The sequence below is a fragment of the Phyllobates terribilis genome, unplaced genomic scaffold, assembly GCF_046119375.1.
Source record: "Phyllobates terribilis strain yellow unplaced genomic scaffold, ASM4611937v1 Scaffold_414__1_contigs__length_1644244, whole genome shotgun sequence".
Taxonomy (NCBI): Eukaryota; Metazoa; Chordata; class Amphibia; order Anura; family Dendrobatidae; genus Phyllobates; species Phyllobates terribilis.
The window spans coordinates 423,061-440,692 of NW_027363174.1; the positions used below are offsets into that span (position 1 = coordinate 423,061).

General features: G+C 45.5%; 13 non-coding genes and 1 pseudogene across 13 annotated transcripts; all 14 read right to left on the reverse strand.

Annotated features, from left to right (window-relative positions):
• Nucleotides 1–370: 370 nt before the first annotated feature.
• On the reverse strand, nucleotides 371–561 carry LOC141226534 (U2 spliceosomal RNA). The gene has a single exon (XR_012293663.1). It is a non-coding gene; the product is annotated as a U2 spliceosomal RNA (small nuclear RNA).
• A 1,120-nt stretch (nucleotides 562–1,681) lies between these two features.
• LOC141226271 (U2 spliceosomal RNA) lies at nucleotides 1,682–1,863 on the reverse strand. Its single transcript, XR_012293484.1, has one exon. It is a non-coding gene; the product is annotated as a U2 spliceosomal RNA (small nuclear RNA).
• A 524-nt stretch (nucleotides 1,864–2,387) lies between these two features.
• On the reverse strand, nucleotides 2,388–2,503 carry LOC141226347 (U2 spliceosomal RNA; annotated as a pseudogene).
• A 1,118-nt stretch (nucleotides 2,504–3,621) lies between these two features.
• On the reverse strand, nucleotides 3,622–3,812 carry LOC141226535 (U2 spliceosomal RNA). The gene has a single exon (XR_012293664.1). It is a non-coding gene; the product is annotated as a U2 spliceosomal RNA (small nuclear RNA).
• Nucleotides 3,813–4,932: 1,120 nt separating this feature from the next.
• LOC141226536 (U2 spliceosomal RNA) lies at nucleotides 4,933–5,123 on the reverse strand. The gene has a single exon (XR_012293665.1). It is a non-coding gene; the product is annotated as a U2 spliceosomal RNA (small nuclear RNA).
• A 1,120-nt stretch (nucleotides 5,124–6,243) lies between these two features.
• Nucleotides 6,244–6,434, reverse strand: LOC141226053 (U2 spliceosomal RNA). Its single transcript, XR_012293283.1, has one exon. It is a non-coding gene; the product is annotated as a U2 spliceosomal RNA (small nuclear RNA).
• A 1,120-nt stretch (nucleotides 6,435–7,554) lies between these two features.
• LOC141226537 (U2 spliceosomal RNA) lies at nucleotides 7,555–7,745 on the reverse strand. The gene has a single exon (XR_012293666.1). It is a non-coding gene; the product is annotated as a U2 spliceosomal RNA (small nuclear RNA).
• A 1,120-nt stretch (nucleotides 7,746–8,865) lies between these two features.
• On the reverse strand, nucleotides 8,866–9,056 carry LOC141226055 (U2 spliceosomal RNA). The gene has a single exon (XR_012293285.1). It is a non-coding gene; the product is annotated as a U2 spliceosomal RNA (small nuclear RNA).
• A 1,120-nt stretch (nucleotides 9,057–10,176) lies between these two features.
• Nucleotides 10,177–10,367, reverse strand: LOC141226538 (U2 spliceosomal RNA). Its single transcript, XR_012293667.1, has one exon. It is a non-coding gene; the product is annotated as a U2 spliceosomal RNA (small nuclear RNA).
• A 1,120-nt stretch (nucleotides 10,368–11,487) lies between these two features.
• LOC141226539 (U2 spliceosomal RNA) lies at nucleotides 11,488–11,678 on the reverse strand. The gene has a single exon (XR_012293668.1). It is a non-coding gene; the product is annotated as a U2 spliceosomal RNA (small nuclear RNA).
• Nucleotides 11,679–12,796: 1,118 nt separating this feature from the next.
• LOC141226541 (U2 spliceosomal RNA) lies at nucleotides 12,797–12,987 on the reverse strand. Its single transcript, XR_012293670.1, has one exon. It is a non-coding gene; the product is annotated as a U2 spliceosomal RNA (small nuclear RNA).
• Nucleotides 12,988–14,107: 1,120 nt separating this feature from the next.
• Nucleotides 14,108–14,298, reverse strand: LOC141226542 (U2 spliceosomal RNA). The gene has a single exon (XR_012293671.1). It is a non-coding gene; the product is annotated as a U2 spliceosomal RNA (small nuclear RNA).
• A 1,120-nt stretch (nucleotides 14,299–15,418) lies between these two features.
• On the reverse strand, nucleotides 15,419–15,609 carry LOC141226204 (U2 spliceosomal RNA). The gene has a single exon (XR_012293428.1). It is a non-coding gene; the product is annotated as a U2 spliceosomal RNA (small nuclear RNA).
• Nucleotides 15,610–16,729: 1,120 nt separating this feature from the next.
• On the reverse strand, nucleotides 16,730–16,920 carry LOC141226543 (U2 spliceosomal RNA). Its single transcript, XR_012293672.1, has one exon. It is a non-coding gene; the product is annotated as a U2 spliceosomal RNA (small nuclear RNA).
• Between the last annotated feature and the right edge of the window lie 712 nt (nucleotides 16,921–17,632).

Sequence of the window (17,632 nt, forward strand, 5' to 3'; positions counted from 1 at the left end):
ATAGATGGTGTGTGTGCAACAATATACTGAAAGGTCAATTATATTGTGCAGCTTATCTCACCACCTGTAGTTATTTAGGTGAAAGCTCCAAAATGCTTGCCTAATATGTCTGTTTATCCAAAAGGAAGTATAGAGGGAGAGCTAGATAGATAGCATTGCATTACATTACATTACATGGCAATGCAATGCACAGTTGCTGAAGTTGAACCAAAATGAGCTTGTCATCTGGCTTCTGCAACTTTTAACATGAAAAATCCAATGAGGAGAAGAAAAGCAAAGCCAAAGAGTCCATCCCAAAATCCGACAAACAAGCAAAATGAACAAAAAGCATTGAATTCAATTCTTTCTGATTTTAGAAACTGCATTAAAGAAGGGGTGCACCGGTCCTGGAGATACTGCAATACCAGGTCAATGCGTGGAGTGGACAGAGCAAGCTCTTTTTCCATCTCCCTGTTCTAAAAATCCATTTAATATATGGTCCCCAGATAGGGGACGTATCAGATATTAAACTGATAAGAACAGATACTACACTTGATCTTAGCCAAAAGGCCGAGAAGCGATAACCAGAATTGGTTTCCGACTACGGTGCCACCCAAGGATTCTGAAAAGTCCATTTGTGGAGATGGCCACCTGGACTCCCGTTAAGAAGACATGCTGTCAACCTCTAGATCCCTCACATGCCTGCACTTTTCGGCTTGCTGCTGCTGCAATCCACGCGTTTTAGATCTGCATAACTCCACCTCTTTTAGCACAGTACCCTCAACCCCCGGCTGTTCCCACCCGCCTCAACACCGTTGGAAGGGAGGAGAACCAATTAAGGCGGGGGGGGGGTGGAACGAGCAGGTGTCTACCCTTAGCAGGAGGGTTGCTGATTAATTACCTCTCCTGCTGCTGCTGCTGCTGGCTGTCCAGCAGCAGACTGAAGGTGGTTGCTGCTGTGCGCAGGTATATAAAGGCTCAGAGCCTATTATGACACGCGCAGCCAGCGTTCCATTGCCACATTCCGTCTACTGCAGGCGGGATACCTGGATGGCTGAATGTCACTGAGAAGCTCACAGAAACCGCCATAAGCAACAGTTTAAAAGAATGCCACAGACTAATCAACCAAACTTTTTGGGTTGGTTTCTCTTTTATAGTCTGCAGGCATTAAATGAAAGAAGTCAGTGTTCCAGCAGAGGGAGACAACGTTTCAGAAAAGGCATTGTAGCAAACCAAAAAAGAAATTTTAAGCGCAGCAGAGTAACCAGCTCACATACCTGTTAGCTCAGGTGAGTTTAAAAGGCTGCTGTTGATAACAAGGGCATTTGCTAAATAGATGGTGTGTGTGCAACAATATACTGAAAGGTCAATTATATTGTGCAGCTTATCTCACCACCTGTAGTTATTTAGGTGAAAGCTCCAAAATGCTTGCCTAATATGTCTGTTTATCCAAAAGGAAGTATAGAGGGAGAGCTAGATAGATAGCATTGCATTACATTACATTACATGGCAATGCAATGCACAGTTGCTGAAGTTGAACCAAAATGAGCTTGTCATCTGGCTTCTGCAACTTTTAACATGAAAAATCCAATGAGGAGAAGAAAAGCAAAGCCAAAGAGTCCATCCCAAAATCCGACAAACAAGCAAAATGAACAAAAAGCATTGAATTCAATTCTTTCTGATTTTAGAAACTGCATTAAAGAAGGGGTGCACCGGTCCTGGAGATACTGCAATACCAGGTCAATGCGTGGAGTGGACAGAGCAAGCTCTTTTTCCATCTCCCTGTTCTAAAAATCCATTTAATATATGGTCCCCAGATAGGGGACGTATCAGATATTAAACTGATAAGAACAGATTTTTTGATTGAAGGTGCATCCAAGGCACTGAAAAATGTGACCGAAGTCACACCAAAACAGCGCACGAGGCGAGGATTCATGTGGACCCTTCCCGGAGGAGAGGGTCCCCAATAAACCATCCCCATCCCTCCGAGCCAGAAGGCCACAGCGAGGGTCAGGGATCTCCGATGCTCTCCCTAGCCGAAGCCGGAGAAGAGCCGTTTTCGTGCTCCCAGCTTCCATCTAGGCTGCCACCCTAGTGGAGCTGGAGCCTGTGTTGGTTTCTCAGCCCAAAGCTGACCGGACCTCCGACCGGGTTTATAAAAATTCCCCTTCCTAGCCCGGAGGCCAGGAATAGGGGGGGTTGCTCAGAAAGTATGATTGGCAAAGGTGCGGCGTGCTACGAAGCCAAGTCTTTCTGGGGTTCCCAGTCCCAGTAAGCTTGGACTCCCACCAGGGCGCCTACTCCTGGGGCACATTGCTCCAAAGCCCTCACACTTACACAGCCTAGTGACTTCGATCCTGGAGGGCCATGTTTTCCATCAGATAACTCTATGAGCCACCTGGCGTACTAACAAGTGCACCAAACCAGTGTGTAATATGCATCAATTTACTAGGGCAGCCCAAGGACAAAACTGCCTTTTCAAAAGATACTACACTTGATCTTAGCCAAAAGGCCGAGAAGCGATAACCAGAATTGATTTCCGACTACGGTGCCACCCAAGGATTCTGAAAAGTCCATTTGTGGAGATGGCCACCTGGACTCCCGTTAAGAAGACATGCTGTCAACCTCTAGATCCCTCACATGCCTGCACTTTTCGGCTTGCTGCTGCTGCAATCCACGCGTTTTAGATCTGCATAACTCCACCTCTTTTAGCACAGTACCCTCAACCCCCGGCTGTTCCCACCCGCCTCAACACCGTTGGAAGGGAGGAGAACCAATTAAGGCGGGGGGGGTGGAACGAGCAGCTGTCTACCCTTAGCAGGAGGGTTGCTGATTAATTACCTCTCCTGCTGCTGCTGCTGCTGGCTGTCCAGCAGCAGACTGAAGGTGGCTGCTGCTGTGCGCAGGTATATAAAGGCTCAGAGCCTATTATGACACGCGCAGCCAGCGTTCCATTGCCACATTCCGTCTACTGCAGGCGGGATACCTGGATGGCTGAATGTCACTGAGAAGCTCACAGAGACCGCCATAAGCAACAGTTTAAAAGAATGCCACAGACTAATCAACCAAACTTTTTGGGTTGGTTTCTCTTTTATAGTCTGCAGGCATTAAATGAAAGAAGTCAGTGTTCCAGCAGAGGGAGACAACGTTTCAGAAAAGGCATTGTAGCAAACCAAAAAAGAAATTTTAAGCGCAGCAGAGTAACCAGCTCACATACCTGTTAGCTCAGGTGAGTTTAAAAGGCTGCTGTTGATAACAAGGGCATTTGCTAAATAGATGGTGTGTGTGCAACAATATACTGAAAGGTCAATTATATTGTGCAGCTTATCTCACCACCTGTAGTTATTTAGGTGAAAGCTCCAAAATGCTTGCCTAATATGTCTGTTTATCCAAAAGGAAGTATAGAGGGAGAGCTAGATAGATAGCATTGCATTACATTACATTACATGGCAATGCAATGCACAGTTGCTGAAGTTGAACCAAAATGAGCTTGTCATCTGGCTTCTGCAACTTTTAACATGAAAAATCCAATGAGGAGAAGAAAAGCAAAGCCAAAGAGTCCATCCCAAAATCCGACAAACAAGCAAAATGAACAAAAAGCATTGAATTCAATTCTTTCTGATTTTAGAAACTGCATTAAAGAAGGGGTGCACCGGTCCTGGAGATACTGCAATACCAGGTCAATGCGTGGAGTGGACAGAGCAAGCTCTTTTTCCATCTCCCTGTTCTAAAAATCCATTTAATATATGGTCCCCAGATAGGGGACGTATCAGATATTAAACTGATAAGAACAGATACTACACTTGATCTTAGCCAAAAGGCCGAGAAGCGATAACCAGAATTGGTTTCCGACTACGGTGCCACCCAACGATTCTGAAAAGTCCATTTGTGGAGATGGCCACCTGGACTCCCGTTAAGAAGACATGCTGTCAACCTCTAGATCCCTCACATGCCTGCACTTTTCGGCTTGCTGCTGCTGCAATCCACGCGTTTTAGATCTGCATAACTCCACCTCTTTTAGCACAGTACCCTCAACCCCCGGCTGTTCCCACCCGCCTCAACACCGTTGGAAGGGAGGAGAACCAATTAAGGCGGGGGGGGGGTGGAACGAGCAGCTGTCTACCCTTAGCAGGAGGGTTGCTGATTAATTACCTCTCCTGCTGCTGCTGCTGCTGGCTGTCCAGCAGCAGACTGAAGGTGGCTGCTGCTGTGCGCAGGTATATAAAGGCTCAGAGCCTATTATGACACGCGCAGCCAGCGTTCCATTGCCACATTCCGTCTACTGCAGGCGGGATACCTGGATGGCTGAATGTCACTGAGAAGCTCACAGAGACCGCCATAAGCAACAGTTTAAAAGAATGCCACAGACTAATCAACCAAACTTTTTGGGTTGGTTTCTCTTTTATAGTCTGCAGGCATTAAATGAAAGAAGTCAGTGTTCCAGCAGAGGGAGACAACGTTTCAGAAAAGGCATTGTAGCAAACCAAAAAAGAAATTTTAAGCGCAGCAGAGTAACCAGCTCACATACCTGTTAGCTCAGGTGAGTTTAAAAGGCTGCTGTTGATAACAAGGGCATTTGCTAAATAGATGGTGTGTGTGCAACAATATACTGAAAGGTCAATTATATTGTGCAGCTTATCTCACCACCTGTAGTTATTTAGGTGAAAGCTCCAAAATGCTTGCCTAATATGTCTGTTTATCCAAAAGGAAGTATAGAGGGAGAGCTAGATAGATAGCATTGCATTACATTACATTACATGGCAATGCAATGCACAGTTGCTGAAGTTGAACCAAAATGAGCTTGTCATCTGGCTTCTGCAACTTTTAACATGAAAAATCCAATGAGGAGAAGAAAAGCAAAGCCAAAGAGTCCATCCCAAAATCCGACAAACAAGCAAAATGAACAAAAAGCATTGAATTCAATTCTTTCTGATTTTAGAAACTGCATTAAAGAAGGGGTGCACCGGTCCTGGAGATACTGCAATACCAGGTCAATGCGTGGAGTGGACAGAGCAAGCTCTTTTTCCATCTCCCTGTTCTAAAAATCCATTTAATATATGGTCCCCAGATAGGGGACGTATCAGATATTAAACTGATAAGAACAGATACTACACTTGATCTTAGCCAAAAGGCCGAGAAGCGATAACCAGAATTGGTTTCCGACTACGGTGCCACCCAAGGATTCTGAAAAGTCCATTTGTGGAGATGGCCACCTGGACTCCCGTTAAGAAGACATGCTGTCAACCTCTAGATCCCTCACATGCCTGCACTTTTCGGCTTGCTGCTGCTGCAATCCACGCGTTTTAGATCTGCATAACTCCACCTCTTTTAGCACAGTACCCTCAACCCCCGGCTGTTCCCACCCGCCTCAACACCGTTGGAAGGGAGGAGAACCAATTAAGGCGGGGGGGGGGTGGAACGAGCAGCTGTCTACCCTTAGCAGGAGGGTTGCTGATTAATTACCTCTCCTGCTGCTGCTGCTGCTGGCTGTCCAGCAGCAGACTGAAGGTGGCTGCTGCTGTGCGCAGGTATATAAAGGCTCAGAGCCTATTATGACACGCGCAGCCAGCGTTCCATTGCCACATTCCGTCTACTGCAGGCGGGATACCTGGATGGCTGAATGTCACTGAGAAGCTCACAGAGACCGCCATAAGCAACAGTTTAAAAGAATGCCACAGACTAATCAACCAAACTTTTTGGGTTGGTTTCTCTTTTATAGTCTGCAGGCATTAAATGAAAGAAGTCAGTGTTCCAGCAGAGGGAGACAATGTTTCAGAAAAGGCATTGTAGCAAACCAAAAAAGAAATTTTAAGCGCAGCAGAGTAACCAGCTCACATACCTGTTAGCTCAGGTGAGTTTAAAAGGCTGCTGTTGATAACAAGGGCATTTGCTAAATAGATGGTGTGTGTGCAACAATATACTGAAAGGTCAATTATATTGTGCAGCTTATCTCACCACCTGTAGTTATTTAGGTGAAAGCTCCAAAATGCTTGCCTAATATGTCTGTTTATCCAAAAGGAAGTATAGAGGGAGAGCTAGATAGATAGCATTGCATTACATTACATTACATGGCAATGCAATGCACAGTTGCTGAAGTTGAACCAAAATGAGCTTGTCATCTGGCTTCTGCAACTTTTAACATGAAAAATCCAATGAGGAGAAGAAAAGCAAAGCCAAAGAGTCCATCCCAAAATCCGACAAACAAGCAAAATGAACAAAAAGCATTGAATTCAATTCTTTCTGATTTTAGAAACTGCATTAAAGAAGGGGTGCACCGGTCCTGGAGATACTGCAATACCAGGTCAATGCGTGGAGTGGACAGAGCAAGCTCTTTTTCCATCTCCCTGTTCTAAAAATCCATTTAATATATGGTCCCCAGATAGAGGACGTATCAGATATTAAACTGATAAGAACAGATACTACACTTGATCTTAGCCAAAAGGCCGAGAAGCGATAACCAGAATTGGTTTCCGACTACGGTGCCACCCAAGGATTCTGAAAAGTCCATTTGTGGAGATGGCCACCTGGACTCCCGTTAAGAAGACATGCTGTCAACCTCTAGATCCCTCACATGCCTGCACTTTTCGGCTTGCTGCTGCTGCAATCCACGCGTTTTAGATCTGCATAACTCCACCTCTTTTAGCACAGTACCCTCAACCCCCGGCTGTTCCCACCCGCCTCAACACCGTTGGAAGGGAGGAGAACCAATTAAGGCGGGGGGGGGGTGGAACGAGCAGCTGTCTACCCTTAGCAGGAGGGTTGCTGATTAATTACCTCTCCTGCTGCTGCTGCTGCTGGCTGTCCAGCAGCAGACTGAAGGTGGCTGCTGCTGTGCGCAGGTATATAAAGGCTCAGAGCCTATTATGACACGCGCAGCCAGCGTTCCATTGCCACATTCCGTCTACTGCAGGCGGGATACCTGGATGGCTGAATGTCACTGAGAAGCTCACAGAGACCGCCATAAGCAACAGTTTAAAAGAATGCCACAGACTAATCAACCAAACTTTTTGGGTTGGTTTCTCTTTTATAGTCTGCAGGCATTAAATGAAAGAAGTCAGTGTTCCAGCAGAGGGAGACAACGTTTCAGAAAAGGCATTGTAGCAAACCAAAAAAGAAATTTTAAGCGCAGCAGAGTAACCAGCTCACATACCTGTTAGCTCAGGTGAGTTTAAAAGGCTGCTGTTGATAACAAGGGCATTTGCTAAATAGATGGTGTGTGTGCAACAATATACTGAAAGGTCAATTATATTGTGCAGCTTATCTCACCACCTGTAGTTATTTAGGTGAAAGCTCCAAAATGCTTGCCTAATATGTCTGTTTATCCAAAAGGAAGTATAGAGGGAGAGCTAGATAGATAGCATTGCATTACATTACATTACATGGCAATGCAATGCACAGTTGCTGAAGTTGAACCAAAATGAGCTTGTCATCTGGCTTCTGCAACTTTTAACATGAAAAATCCAATGAGGAGAAGAAAAGCAAAGCCAAAGAGTCCATCCCAAAATCCGACAAACAAGCAAAATGAACAAAAAGCATTGAATTCAATTCTTTCTGATTTTAGAAACTGCATTAAAGAAGGGGTGCACCGGTCCTGGAGATACTGCAATACCAGGTCAATGCGTGGAGTGGACAGAGCAAGCTCTTTTTCCATCTCCCTGTTCTAAAAATCCATTTAATATATGGTCCCCAGATAGGGGACGTATCAGATATTAAACTGATAAGAACAGATACTACACTTGATCTTAGCCAAAAGGCCGAGAAGCGATAACCAGAATTGGTTTCCGACTACGGTGCCACCCAAGGATTCTGAAAAGTCCATTTGTGGAGATGGCCACCTGGACTCCCGTTAAGAAGACATGCTGTCAACCTCTAGATCCCTCACATGCCTGCACTTTTCGGCTTGCTGCTGCTGCAATCCACGCGTTTTAGATCTGCATAACTCCACCTCTTTTAGCACAGTACCCTCAACCCCCGGCTGTTCCCACCCGCCTCAACACCGTTGGAAGGGAGGAGAACCAATTAAGGCGGGGGGGGGGTGGAACGAGCAGCTGTCTACCCTTAGCAGGAGGGTTGCTGATTAATTACCTCTCCTGCTGCTGCTGCTGCTGGCTGTCCAGCAGCAGACTGAAGGTGGCTGCTGCTGTGCGCAGGTATATAAAGGCTCAGAGCCTATTATGACACGCGCAGCCAGCGTTCCATTGCCACATTCCGTCTACTGCAGGCGGGATACCTGGATGGCTGAATGTCACTGAGAAGCTCACAGAGACCGCCATAAGCAACAGTTTAAAAGAATGCCACAGACTAATCAACCAAACTTTTTGGGTTGGTTTCTCTTTTATAGTCTGCAGGCATTAAATGAAAGAAGTCAGTGTTCCAGCAGAGGGAGACAATGTTTCAGAAAAGGCATTGTAGCAAACCAAAAAAGAAATTTTAAGCGCAGCAGAGTAACCAGCTCACATACCTGTTAGCTCAGGTGAGTTTAAAAGGCTGCTGTTGATAACAAGGGCATTTGCTAAATAGATGGTGTGTGTGCAACAATATACTGAAAGGTCAATTATATTGTGCAGCTTATCTCACCACCTGTAGTTATTTAGGTGAAAGCTCCAAAATGCTTGCCTAATATGTCTGTTTATCCAAAAGGAAGTATAGAGGGAGAGCTAGATAGATAGCATTGCATTACATTACATTACATGGCAATGCAATGCACAGTTGCTGAAGTTGAACCAAAATGAGCTTGTCATCTGGCTTCTGCAACTTTTAACATGAAAAATCCAATGAGGAGAAGAAAAGCAAAGCCAAAGAGTCCATCCCAAAATCCGACAAACAAGCAAAATGAACAAAAAGCATTGAATTCAATTCTTTCTGATTTTAGAAACTGCATTAAAGAAGGGGTGCACCGGTCCTGGAGATACTGCAATACCAGGTCAATGCGTGGAGTGGACAGAGCAAGCTCTTTTTCCATCTCCCTGTTCTAAAAATCCATTTAATATATGGTCCCCAGATAGAGGACGTATCAGATATTAAACTGATAAGAACAGATACTACACTTGATCTTAGCCAAAAGGCCGAGAAGCGATAACCAGAATTGGTTTCCGACTACGGTGCCACCCAAGGATTCTGAAAAGTCCATTTGTGGAGATGGCCACCTGGACTCCCGTTAAGAAGACATGCTGTCAACCTCTAGATCCCTCACATGCCTGCACTTTTCGGCTTGCTGCTGCTGCAATCCACGCGTTTTAGATCTGCATAACTCCACCTCTTTTAGCACAGTACCCTCAACCCCCGGCTGTTCCCACCCGCCTCAACACCGTTGGAAGGGAGGAGAACCAATTAAGGCGGGGGGGGGGTGGAACGAGCAGCTGTCTACCCTTAGCAGGAGGGTTGCTGATTAATTACCTCTCCTGCTGCTGCTGCTGCTGGCTGTCCAGCAGCAGACTGAAGGTGGCTGCTGCTGTGCGCAGGTATATAAAGGCTCAGAGCCTATTATGACACGCGCAGCCAGCGTTCCATTGCCACATTCCGTCTACTGCAGGCGGGATACCTGGATGGCTGAATGTCACTGAGAAGCTCACAGAGACCGCCATAAGCAACAGTTTAAAAGAATGCCACAGACTAATCAACCAAACTTTTTGGGTTGGTTTCTCTTTTATAGTCTGCAGGCATTAAATGAAAGAAGTCAGTGTTCCAGCAGAGGGAGACACCGTTTCAGAAAAGGCATTGTAGCAAACCAAAAAAGAAATTTTAAGCGCAGCAGAGTAACCAGCTCACATACCTGTTAGCTCAGGTGAGTTTAAAAGGCTGCTGTTGATAACAAGGGCATTTGCTAAATAGGTGGTGTGTGTGCAACAATATACTGAAAGGTCAATTATATTGTGCAGCTTATCTCACCACCTGTAGTTATTTAGGTGAAAGCTCCAAAATGCTTGCCTAATATGTCTGTTTATCCAAAAGGAAGTATAGAGGGAGAGCTAGATAGATAGCATTGCATTACATTACATTACATGGCAATGCAATGCACAGTTGCTGAAGTTGAACCAAAATGAGCTTGTCATCTGGCTTCTGCAACTTTTAACATGAAAAATCCAATGAGGAGAAGAAAAGCAAAGCCAAAGAGTCCATCCCAAAATCCGACAAACAAGCAAAATGAACAAAAAGCATTGAATTCAATTCTTTCTGATTTTAGAAACTGCATTAAAGAAGGGGTGCACCGGTCCTGGAGATACTGCAATACCAGGTCAATGCGTGGAGTGGACAGAGCAAGCTCTTTTTCCATCTCCCTGTTCTAAAAATCCATTTAATATATGGTCCCCAGATAGGGGACGTATCAGATATTAAACTGATAAGAACAGATACTACACTTGATCTTAGCCAAAAGGCCGAGAAGCGATAACCAGAATTGGTTTCCGACTACGGTGCCACCCAAGGATTCTGAAAAGTCCATTTGTGGAGATGGCCACCTGGACTCCCGTTAAGAAGACATGCTGTCAACCTCTAGATCCCTCACATGCCTGCACTTTTCGGCTTGCTGCTGCTGCAATCCACGCGTTTTAGATCTGCATAACTCCACCTCTTTTAGCACAGTACCCTCAACCCCCGGCTGTTCCCACCCGCCTCAACACCGTTGGAAGGGAGGAGAACCAATTAAGGCGGGGGGGGGGTGGAACGAGCAGCTGTCTACCCTTAGCAGGAGGGTTGCTGATTAATTACCTCTCCTGCTGCTGCTGCTGCTGGCTGTCCAGCAGCAGACTGAAGGTGGCTGCTGCTGTGCGCAGGTATATAAAGGCTCAGAGCCTATTATGACACGCGCAGCCAGCGTTCCATTGCCACATTCCGTCTACTGCAGGCGGGATACCTGGATGGCTGAATGTCACTGAGAAGCTCACAGAGACCGCCATAAGCAACAGTTTAAAAGAATGCCACAGACTAATCAACCAAACGTTTTGGGTTGGTTTCTCTTTTATAGTCTGCAGGCATTAAATGAAAGAAGTCAGTGTTCCAGCAGAGGGAGACACCGTTTCAGAAAAGGCATTGTAGCAAACCAAAAAAGAAATTTTAAGTGCAGCAGAGTAACCAGCTCACATACCTGTTAGCTCAGGTGAGTTTAAAAGGCTGCTGTTGATAACAAGAGCATTTGCTAAATAGGTGGTGTGTGTGCAACAATATACTGAAAGGTCAATTATATTGTGCAGCTTATCTCACCACCTGTAGTTATTTAGGTGAAAGCTCCAAAATGCTTGCCTAATATGTCTGTTTATCCAAAAGGAAGTATAGAGGGAGAGCTAGATAGATAGCATTGCATTACATTACATTACATGGCAATGCAATGCACAGTTGCTGAAGTTGAACCAAAATGAGCTTGTCATCTGGCTTCTGCAACTTTTAACATGAAAAATCCAATGAGGAGAAGAAAAGCAAAGCCAAAGAGTCCATCCCAAAATCCGACAAACAAGCAAAATGAACAAAAAGCATTGAATTCAATTCTTTCTGATTTTAGAAACTGCATTAAAGAAGGGGTGCACCGGTCCTGGAGATACTGCAATACCAGGTCAATGCGTGGAGTGGACAGAGCAAGCTCTTTTTCCATCTCCCTGTTCTAAAAATCCATTTAATATATGGTCCCCAGATAGGGGACGTATCAGATATTAAACTGATAAGAACAGATACTACACTTGATCTTAGCCAAAAGGCCGAGAAGCGATAACCAGAATTGGTTTCCGACTACGGTGCCACCCAAGGATTCTGAAAAGTCCATTTGTGGAGATGGCCACCTGGACTCCCGTTAAGAAGACATGCTGTCAACCTCTAGATCCCTCACATGCCTGCACTTTTCGGCTTGCTGCTGCTGCAATCCACGCGTTTTAGATCTGCATAACTCCACCTCTTTTAGCACAGTACCCTCAACCCCCGGCTGTTCCCACCCGCCTCAACACCGTTGGAAGGGAGGAGAACCAATTAAGGTGGGGGGGGGTGGAACGAGCAGCTGTCTACCCTTAGCAGGAGGGTTGCTGATTAATTACCTCTCCTGCTGCTGCTGCTGCTGGCTGTCCAGCAGCAGACTGAAGGTGGCTGCTGCTGTGCGCAGGTATATAAAGGCTCAGAGCCTATTATGACACGCGCAGCCAGCGTTCCATTGCCACATTCCGTCTACTGCAGGCGGGATACCTGGATGGCTGAATGTCACTGAGAAGCTCACAGAGACCGCCATAAGCAACAGTTTAAAAGAATGCCACAGACTAATCAACCAAACTTTTTGGGTTGGTTTCTCTTTATAGTCTGCAGGCATTAAATGAAAGAAGTCAGTGTTCCAGCAGAGGGAGACAACGTTTCAGAAAAGGCATTGTAGCAAACCAAAAAAGAAATTTTAAGCGCAGCAGAGTAACCAGCTCACATACCTGTTAGCTCAGGTGAGTTTAAAAGGCTGCTGTTGATAACAAGGGCATTTGCTAAATAGATGGTGTGTGTGCAACAATATACTGAAAGGTCAATTATATTGTGCAGCTTATCTCACCACCTGTAGTTATTTAGGTGAAAGCTCCAAAATGCTTGCCTAATATGTCTGTTTATCCAAAAGGAAGTATAGAGGGAGAGCAAGATAGATAGCATTGCATTACATTACATTACATGGCAATGCAATGCACAGTTGCTGAAGTTGAACCAAAATGAGCTTGTCATCTGGCTTCTGCAACTTTTAACATGAAAAATCCAATGAGGAGAAGAAAAGCAAAGCCAAAGAGTCCATCCCAAAATCCGACAAACAAGCAAAATGAACAAAAAGCATTGAATTCAATTCTTTCTGATTTTAGAAACTGCATTAAAGAAGGGGTGCACCGGTCCTGGAGATACTGCAATACCAGGTCAATGCGTGGAGTGGACAGAGCAAGCTCTTTTTCCATCTCCCTGTTCTAAAAATCCATTTAATATATGGTCCCCAGATAGGGGACGTATCAGATATTAAACTGATAAGAACAGATACTACACTTGATCTTAGCCAAAAGGCCGAGAAGCGATAACCAGAATTGGTTTCCGACTACGGTGCCACCCAAGGATTCTGAAAAGTCCATTTGTGGAGATGGCCACCTGGACTCCCGTTAAGAAGACATGCTGTCAACCTCTAGATCCCTCACATGCCTGCACTTTTCGGCTTGCTGCTGCTGCAATCCACGCGTTTTAGATCTGCATAACTCCACCTCTTTTAGCACAGTACCCTCAACCCCCGGCTGTTCCCACCCGCCTCAACACCGTTGGAAGGGAGGAGAACCAATTAAGGCGGGGGGGGGGTGGAACGAGCAGCTGTCTACCCTTAGCAGGAGGGTTGCTGATTAATTACCTCTCCTGCTGCTGCTGCTGCTGGCTGTCCAGCAGCAGACTGAAGGTGGCTGCTGCTGTGCGCAGGTCTATAAAGGCTCAGAGCCTATTATGACACGCGCAGCCAGCGTTCCATTGCCACATTCCGTCTACTGCAGGCGGGATACCTGGATGGCTGAATGTCACTGAGAAGCTCACAGAGACCGCCATAAGCAACAGTTTAAAAGAATGCCACAGACTAATCAACCAAACTTTTTGGGTTGGTTTCTCTTTTATAGTCTGCAGGCATTAAATGAAAGAAGTCAGTGTTCCAGCAGAGGGAGACAACGTTTCAGAAAAGGCATTGTAGCAAACCAAAAAAGAAATTTTAAGCGCAGCAGAGTAACCAGCTCACATACCTGTTAGCTCAGGTGAGTTTAAAAGGCTGCTGTTGATAACAAGGGCATTTGCTAAATAGATGGTGTGTGTGCAACAATATACTGAAAGGTCAATTATATTGTGCAGCTTATCTCACCACCTGTAGTTATTTAGGTGAAAGCTCCAAAATGCTTGCCTAATATGTCTGTTTATCCAAAAGGAAGTATAGAGGGAGAGCTAGATAGATAGCATTGCATTACATTACATTACATGGCAATGCAATGCACAGTTGCTGAAGTTGAACCAAAATGAGCTTGTCATCTGGCTTCTGCAACTTTTAACATGAAAAATCCAATGAGGAGAAGAAAAGCAAAGCCAAAGAGTCCATCCATAAATCCGACAAACAAGCAAAATGAACAAAAAGCATTGAATTCAATTCTTTCTGATTTTAGAAACTGCATTAAAGAAGGGGTGCACCGGTCCTGGAGATACTGCAATACCAGGTCAATGCGTGGAGTGGACAGAGCAAGCTCTTTTTCCATCTCCCTGTTCTAAAAATCCATTTAATATATGGTCCCCAGATAGGGGACGTATCAGATATTAAACTGATAAGAACAGATACTACACTTGATCTTAGCCAAAAGGCCGAGAAGCGATAACCAGAATTGGTTTCCGACTACGGTGCCACCCAAGGATTCTGAAAAGTCCATTTGTGGAGATGGCCACCTGGACTCCCGTTAAGAAGACATGCTGTCAACCTCTAGATCCCTCACATGCCTGCACTTTTCGGCTTGCTGCTGCTGCAATCCACGCGTTTTAGATCTGCATAACTCCACCTCTTTTAGCACAGTACCCTCAACCCCCGGCTGTTCCCACCCGCCTCAACACCGTTGGAAGGGAGGAGAACCAATTAAGGCGGGGGGGGGGTGGAACGAGCAGCTGTCTACCCTTAGCAGGAGGGTTGCTGATTAATTACCTCTCCTGCTGCTGCTGCTGCTGGCTGTCCAGCAGCAGACTGAAGGTGGCTGCTGCTGTGCGCAGGTATATAAAGGCTCAGAGCCTATTATGACACGCGCAGCCAGCGTTCCATTGCCACATTCCGTCTACTGCAGGCGGGATACCTGGATGGCTGAATGTCACTGAGAAGCTCACAGAGACCGCCATAAGCAACAGTTTAAAAGAATGCCACAGACTAATCAACCAAACTTTTTGGGTTGGTTTCTCTTTTATAGTCTGCAGGCATTAAATGAAAGAAGTCAGTGTTCCAGCAGAGGGAGACAACGTTTCAGAAAAGGCATTGTAGCAAACCAAAAAAGAAATTTTAAGCGCAGCAGAGTAACCAGCTCACATACCTGTTAGCTCAGGTGAGTTTAAAAGGCTGCTGTTGATAACAAGGGCATTTGCTAAATAGATGGTGTGTGTGCAACAATATACTGAAAGGTCAATTATATTGTGCAGCTTATCTCACCACCTGTAGTTATTTAGGTGAAAGCTCCAAAATGCTTGCCTAATATGTCTGTTTATCCAAAAGGAAGTATAGAGGGAGAGCTAGATAGATAGCATTGCATTACATTACATTACATGGCAATGCAATGCACAGTTGCTGAAGTTGAACCAAAATGAGCTTGTCATCTGGCTTCTGCAACTTTTAACATGAAAAATCCAATGAGGAGAAGAAAAGCAAAGCCAAAGAGTCCATCCCAAAATCCGACAAACAAGCAAAATGAACAAAAAGCATTGAATTCAATTCTTTCTGATTTTAGAAACTGCATTAAAGAAGGGGTGCACCGGTCCTGGAGATACTGCAATACCAGGTCAATGCGTGGAGTGGACAGAGCAAGCTCTTTTTCCATCTCCCTGTTCTAAAAATCCATTTAATATATGGTCCCCAGATAGAGGACGTATCAGATATTAAACTGATAAGAACAGATACTACACTTGACCTTAGCCAAAAGGCCGAGAAGCGATAACCAGAATTGGTTTCCGACTACGGTGCCACCCAAGGATTCTGAAAAGTCCATTTGTGGAGATGGCCACCTGGACTCCCGTTAAGAAGACATGCTGTCAACCTCTAGATCCCTCACATGCCTGCACTTTTCGGCTTGCTGCTGCTGCAATCCACGCGTTTTAGATCTGCATAACTCCACCTCTTTTAGCACAGTACCCTCAACCCCCGGCTGTTCCCACCCGCCTCAACACCGTTGGAAGGGAGGAGAACCAATTAAGGCGGGGGGGGGGTGGAACGAGCAGCTGTCTACCCTTAGCAGGAGGGTTGCTGATTAATTACCTCTCCTGCTGCTGCTGCTGCTGGCTGTCCAGCAGCAGACTGAAGGTGGCTGCTGCTGTGCGCAGGTATATAAAGGCTCAGAGCCTATTATGACACGCGCAGCCAGCGTTCCATTGCCACATTCCGTCTACTGCAGGCGGGATACCTGGATGGCTGAATGTCACTGAGAAGCTCACAGAGACCGCCATAAGCAACAGTTTAAAAGAATGCCACAGACTAATCAACCAAACTTTTTGGGTTGGTTTCTCTTTTATAGTCTGCAGGCATTAAATGAAAGAAGTCAGTGTTCCAGCAGAGGGAGACAACGTTTCAGAAAAGGCATTGTAGCAAACCAAAAAAGAAATTTTAAGCGCAGCAGAGTAACCAGCTCACATACCTGTTAGCTCAGGTGAGTTTAAAAGGCTGCTGTTGATAACAAGGGCATTTGCTAAATAGATGGTGTGTGTGCAACAATATACTGAAAGGTCAATTATATTGTGCAGCTTATCTCACCACCTGTAGTTATTTAGGTGAAAGCTCCAAAATGCTTGCCTAATATGTCTGTTTATCCAAAAGGAAGTATAGAGGGAGAGCTAGATAGATAGCATTGCATTACATTACATTACATGGCAATGCAATGCACAGTTGCTGAAGTTGAACCAAAATGAGCTTGTCATCTGGCTTCTGCAACTTTTAACATGAAAAATCCAATGAGGAGAAGAAAAGCAAAGCCAAAGAGTCCATCCCAAAATCCGACAAACAAGCAAAATGAACAAAAAGCATTGAATTCAATTCTTTCTGATTTTAGAAACTGCATTAAAGAAGGGGTGCACCGGTCCTGGAGATACTGCAATACCAGGTCAATGCGTGGAGTGGACAGAGCAAGCTCTTTTTCCATCTCCCTGTTCTAAAAATCCATTTAATATATGGTCCCCAGATAGGGGACGTATCAGATATTAAACTGATAAGAACAGATACTACACTTGATCTTAGCCAAAAGGCCGAGAAGCGATAACCAGAATTGGTTTCCGACTACGGTGCCACCCAAGGATTCTGAAAAGTCCATTTGTGGAGATGGCCACCTGGACTCCCGTTAAGAAGACATGCTGTCAACCTCTAGATCCCTCACATGCCTGCACTTTTCGGCTTGCTGCTGCTGCAATCCACGCGTTTTAGATCTGCATAACTCCACCTCTTTTAGCACAGTACCCTCAACCCCCGGCTGTTCCCACCCGCCTCAACACCGTTGGAAGGGAGGAGAACCAATTAAGGCGGGGGGGGGGTGGAACGAGCAGCTGTCTACCCTTAGCAGGAGGGTTGCTGATTAATTACCTCTCCTGCTGCTGCTGCTGCTGGCTGTCCAGCAGCAGACTGAAGGTGGCTGCTGCTGTGCGCAGGTATATAAAGGCTCAGAGCCTATTATGACACGCGCAGCCAGCGTTCCATTGCCACATTCCGTCTACTGCAGGCGGGATACCTGGATGGCTGAATGTCACTGAGAAGCTCACAGAGACCGCCATAAGCAACAGTTTAAAAGAATGCCACAGACTAATCAACCAAACTTTTTGGGTTGGTTTCTCTTTTATAGTCTGCAGGCATTAAATGAAAGAAGTCAGTGTTCCAGCAGAGGGAGACAATGTTTCAGAAAAGGCATTGTAGCAAACCAAAAAAGAAATTTTAAGCGCAGCAGAGTAACCAGCTCACATACCTGTTAGCTCAGGTGAG